Raw genomic sequence first — 6,000 nt, 5'->3', positions numbered from 1 at the left:
TGGTGCTATTTATACGAGAGGCTTACTCCTTTAGGGTGCTCCTGGCTCCAAGGATCGAGAGTATTGAATGTGCCGGTCTGGCGTGGGAGGCTGGAGAGGGGTTGGCAATCTGACTGGTGTACCGTATGCTTAACGCACCAGCCAGCGTCTTACCATCCCTACTCGAGGCGGCGACTGGCTGGGCATTGGAGCATCCAAGGCTGGTAATCCTGGGTGACTTCAACGTCCATGCTGACGACCCGGCCTCTAGTCAGGCGACGGACCTAGTGTCATCCATGGCGACACTAGAACTCTCTCAATTTGTCACAGCCCCCACTCACCAGGCCAGGCACATGTTAGACTTGATCTTTGCAGCCAGGGTTATGGTGGATGATATAACTGCTGAAGCGGTGCCATTGTCGGACCACCTCACCCTTAGGGCTCATGTAGATATTCCACCCCAAACCTGTTTAGGCGACGAGCTTATTATGGCTCGCCCGCGGAGCCAGATGGACCCGGAACGGTTCCAAATGGCTCTGCAGGATCCTTGGCCCTCTGCCGATTCTCTCAATGGCCTGGTTGAGACCTGGAATAGCCGGCTCTCTAGGGCCATTGATGAGATCGCACCTCGACGCCCTCTATGACCTTGGATTAGGCTGGCTCCGTGGTACACCCCGGAGCTATGCGAGCTGAAACGAGGTCTCAGACAGCTAGAGAGGCAATGGCAGTGTACTCGTGACAAAGTGACCAGAACATCTTATAGGGAGTTTATGAGGTCCTATGAGATGGCAGTCAAGGCCACAAAGAAAACATACTTTGCGGCTAAGATTGCTTCTGCAAATTCGCGCCCGGCACGATTGTTTAGGATAATCCAGAATTTTACTACATTGCCACAAGGCAAGCCAAACATTATGGAATTGGAGACTGGCTGTGAGGCTTTTGCAAAAAATTTTGCAGATAAGGTCCAGTCGCTCCGCCACGACTGCCCTGCCGTATTGGATACAGTAAGTGAACTCGAGGCCCCGTGCGTGTCTTCTGGTTTGATCCTGGACTGTTTCGACCCACTCAGCTTGGAGGAAGTCGACAGAATCCTTGCCACTGCACATCCAACTACTTGTGATCTGGACCCATGCCCCTCCTGGCTAATTAAGGCTTGCCAGGAGGAGCTAAGATGTCCTATACGGGACATCATAAATAGATCTCTTTCGGAGGGTTCTTTTCCAACACCCCTGAAAGAGGCAGTGGTCCACCCTCTCCTGAAAAAGGTTACATCAGATCTGGCTGAATTGGCACACTATTGGCCGGTCTCAAATTTGCCCTTTTTGGGCAAAATGATAGAGAGGAGTGTGGCGTTGCAGTTACAGGGTTTTCTGGATGATGCTACCACCTTAGATCCATACCAGTCCGGCTTCCGCCCGGGCCACAGGATGGAGACAGTGTTGGTCGCCCTCATGGATGACCTCTGGATCGAGGTGGCTCGGCGGTATTGCTGTTGTTAGACCTATTGGCTGTGTTCAATATGGTCGACCATCGGCAGCTGACCTGCTGCCTCGCCGACGTAGGAATTTGGGGGCTAGCCTTAAAGTGGCTTTCCTCCTTCTTTGAGGGTTGGGGACAAAGGGTGGCAATTGGAGGAGAGCAGTCCCAGAGACACCTACTTAATTATGGGGTGCCTCAGGGGGCAGTTCTCTCCCTGATGTTGTTTAACATCTACATGTGCCCTCTTGCCCAGATTGCCCGGAGGCATGGGCTGGGTTGCCATCAGTACGCTGATGACACCCAGCTCTATCTATTGATGGGCGGCTGGACTGACGATGTCCCTATATATCTGGACTGGGCGCTGCAAGCCATGTTAGGTTGGCTTAAGCTGAGTGGACTGAAGCTGAATCCAGCGAAGACAGAGGTCCTTTGCGTAGGTCGCAGCGGGCTGGGAGAGGAGATCTCCCTATCAACCTTTGACAGTGCGTCACTGATACCAGTGCGTAGGGTCAAGAGCCTGGGAGTGCTACTGGAGCCTTCCTTGACAATGGAGGCCCAGATAGCAGCCACTGCTAAATCCGCCTTTTTCCACCTTAGGAGGGCGAGGCAGTTGGCCCCCTTCCTGGAATGTAGCGACCTGGCAACAGTGATCCATGCAACGGTCACCTCGAGGCTGGACTACTGTAATGCCCTCTACATGGGGCTGCCCCTGTACCGAACTCGGAAACTGCAGCTAGTGCAGAATGCAGCAGCCAGGCTGTTAGTGGAACTACCTCAGTGGAAACATGTGTGGCCTAGGCTACGGGAACTGCACTGGCTGCCAATTGTGTACCGAGTTCGTTACAAGGTGCTGGTTATTATCTTTAAAGCCCTATATGGCTGAGGACCTGCCTACCTTAGGGACCACCTCTCTCCATATGTTCCCCAGAGAGCACTGAGATCTAGTTCGCAAAATCTTCTAAAAATTCCTGGGCCAAGGGAGGCCAAGCTAAAAACAATAAGGGAGCAGGCCTTCTCGATAATGGCTCCCCAATAGTGGAATCAGCTGCCAGAGGAGGTGCAAGCCCTGCGGGACCTTAACCAGTTCTGTAGGGCTTGTAAAACCGTTCTCCTCCAACTTGCCTTCTAAGGTGGAATTTTGGTAATGACATCCAGCCATCTCTATATATGGATAGCACCATTAATTTATACTGGTTTTAACTTATTTACTTAATTTAAACTCATGAATTTGTAATTTAACTGTATTTTATTGTAATATCATGGTATGTACCATGTCTTGTAAGCCGCCCTGAGCCTGCCTTGGCAGGGGTGGTGGGATATAAATAAAAAATTATTATTATTATTATTATTAACTCTTCCAGCCTATGAGTGATAACAGTGTGCCTGCAAAGGGATCCCAGACTGCCTTAGTAGGTTCAGGGCTGTCTCAGTGTGTGTCTCTGTGTGGCTGACCCTTTTGCTTGCGCCTGAACCATTTTCACAGTCTTGATCACCGTCTGGGACAGCTCTTTGCCCTGCAGCCAGGAAAGATATACAGGGCACTATTTGGGCATCCGCATCTTCTTCCCACAAGGCAAACAGCTTCGATTAGGAAATTCAGATTCGGAAAAGAGCATGGTAATCAGAAGAAGAATTGCAGATTTATTCCCCGCCCTTCTCTCTGAATCAGAGACTCAGAGCTGCTCACAATCTCCTTTACCTTCCTCCCCCACAACAGACACCATGTGAGGTGGGTGGGGCTGAGAGAGCTCTCATAGAAGGTGCCCTTTCAAGGACTACCTCTGCCAGAGCTACGGCTGACCCAAGGCCATGCTAGCAGGTGCAAGTGGAGGAGTGGGGAATCAAACCCGGTTCTCCCAGATAGGAGTCCACACACTTAACCACTATACCAAACTGGCTCTCTAGTAGTAATAGTATTAGTAATAATTATTATACAGCATTGTGTGTAGCATAGCCAGGAGATCTTAAGATTGTCTGGCAGCCTGAAGTTCTAGCTCTTTTAGCATTATGCACCACTCGGCGTGGTAAGCAAGAGATGTTTCAGAGATGGTTTACCATTGCCTGCCTCAGTGTCATGATCCTGGTATTCTTTGGAGGTCACCCTTCCAAATTCTAGCCAAGGCTGACCCTGCTTAGCTTCTAAGATCTGATGAGATCTGGTTAGCTTGGGCCATGTAGTAAAGGACTGACCCCTCTCTCCTCTACCCTGCAGCCCAATCTGCTCCCCTTCCCTCCATCCACTGCTGCTATTTGCCATTTGAAAAATGATGGGAGCAGGGCTTTTTTTTAATAGCAGGAACTCCTTTATTAGGCCACGCCCCCCTGATGTAACCAATCCTCCAAGAGCTTACAGGGCTCTTCTTACAGGGCCTACTGTAAGCTCCAAGTGGATTGGCTACATCAGGGGTGTGTGGCCTAGTACGCAAAGGAGTTCCTGCTACAAAAAAAGCCCTAGATGGGAGATCATTTTAGAGACCTCCACTTTCCCCTCCTCATATCCTGGTTCTCAAAGCAAGCAGGGGTCATCCTTGTACTTCTATGTAGTTGCCAGGCAACTAGTAGGCTCTTCCCTCATCATTTCCTATGGTTGCCAACCCCATCTTTGGAAATGCCAGGAGGTTTAGGGGCAGTGCCTCAGCAGAGTAAGTCCACCCCCACCCCAAGCTGCCAGTTCCTTCAGGGGAATTTATCCCTACACCCTAGGAATCAAGTGTGGTTCTGCAACAACTACAAGCCCTACCTTGAGGTTGGTCACTTTGCTTTCCTCAGTTCAGTCTCTGGCCTTCCTGACCAGGCAACAAAAGAAATAGGGAGCAAACAGACAATGTGTCCATCTAAGGTTGCCAAGTCTCTCCTAGCGACCGGCAGGGGCTTACCAGGAGCAGGAGGGAGGCCCAGCCGACATAGCTGATGACATGGCTATGCCACTTCAGGCGTGCGTGCACCAGAAGCAACATCATCATCCTGTGATGTCATGGCAAAGCTTTGGTACTCTGTGGTAAAAATGGCTTCTATTGTAGAGTTTTTGCCCAGATACCAAAGTGTCACTGCAACGTTGCCAATGTAATGATGTCACTTCCGGTGCACCCTGGAAATGACAACAGCATGTCACCGGAAATGTAGCCTGGACATCCCTCCCTGTCCTGGTAAATCCTTCCACTGGTCACATGATCAGCAGTGAGGGGGGCAGGGCCTGGTAGTAGGGGAACCTCCACCTTCTCCAGAGGAGGAACTGGCAACTCTATGTCCACCTTGACATGGCAATCACCGCACAGAAAGGCTCATGTTTAACCCACTCATATCAGAGTTAGGAGTTGGACTGGAAGATGAAGTTGTCCAGAAGATGAAAGCTGGATTCACAAAAGGAGAGGGGTTCCTTTTAATCACTGGATGTTTCAACGTCAGTTTCTTCATTCTTTCCCCCTTTTTACACTGTCATGGTTTTCCTCTGCAACCTCTCCTTTTTCTTCACCAACCTGCCCAGCGCCTCCTTCACCTGATCGTTCCTGAGACAGTAGATCAGGGGGTTGAGAAAGGGTGTCACGGCAGGGTAGAAAAGGGTGACAGCCTTCGTGACCTCTGATTTATTTTCTCCACCCGGAGTCAAGTACATCTCTGCCACAGAACCATAGAAGAGGGTCACCGCCACTAAGTGTAAAGATATGGTGGAGAAGGCCTTCCTGCAATTGCCTCTGTTGGAGGCTTTCAGCAGGGTGAAAGTCACAGCACTATAGGACACCACAACAAAAGAGACGTTGCTTACGACAACAGCATTCATAAAAATCTTGTACACAGTGGGGGCTATGGCTAGTGAGGGGCAGGCCTGGGACAAAATGGGCACAGGATCACACAAAAAAGTGGTCGATGATGTTGGGGCCGCAGAAGGACAACGTGGAGATCAAAACCACTGGGATAATGTGCCACAGGCAACCTCCGTGGTCCCGTTTACATTGTGAAGCCTCCAGGTGGGGCCTGGAGACCTCCCACTTTCACAACACGGCTCCAGCTGGGTGAGATCGGCTCCCCTGGAGAAAATGGCTACTTGGAAGGGTGGACTTTATGGCATCGTACCATGCTGAGGCTCCTCCCCTTCCCCAACCCCACCCTCTCCTGGCCCCACCTCCAAAGTCAACAGGTATTTTCCAACGCAAACCTGGCAACCCTGGCTGGCTAAGGGAGTGAGATGAGACCTGCAGTACTCATATCCTTCTTTTGTCCCATAAAACTTGATATTTTGGTAATGTTTGTTGAGCAATAGGTTTGAGGGAAGGGAGGGGAGAGTGTGGCAGGATTTCTCTCCTGAATTGGACACTGCTACTGTAGTTGCAAGGAAAAGGAAAGGTCCCCTGTGCAAGCACCAGTCGTTTGCGACTCTGGGGTGATGTTGCATCATGATGTTTTCACGGCAGACTTTTTACGGGGTGGTTTGCCATTGCCTTCCCCAGTCATCTACGCTTTCCCCCCAGCAAGCTGGGTACTCATGTTACCGACCTCAGAAGGATGGAAGGCTGAGTCAACCTTGAGCCGGCTACCTGAATTCAG

The sequence above is a fragment of the Heteronotia binoei genome, chromosome 15 (genome assembly GCF_032191835.1).
Source record: "Heteronotia binoei isolate CCM8104 ecotype False Entrance Well chromosome 15, APGP_CSIRO_Hbin_v1, whole genome shotgun sequence".
NCBI classification, from domain to species: Eukaryota; Metazoa; Chordata; class Lepidosauria; order Squamata; family Gekkonidae; genus Heteronotia; species Heteronotia binoei.
The sequence above is the reverse complement of the archived record's forward strand: the minus strand, read 5'-3'. Positions refer to the sequence as shown.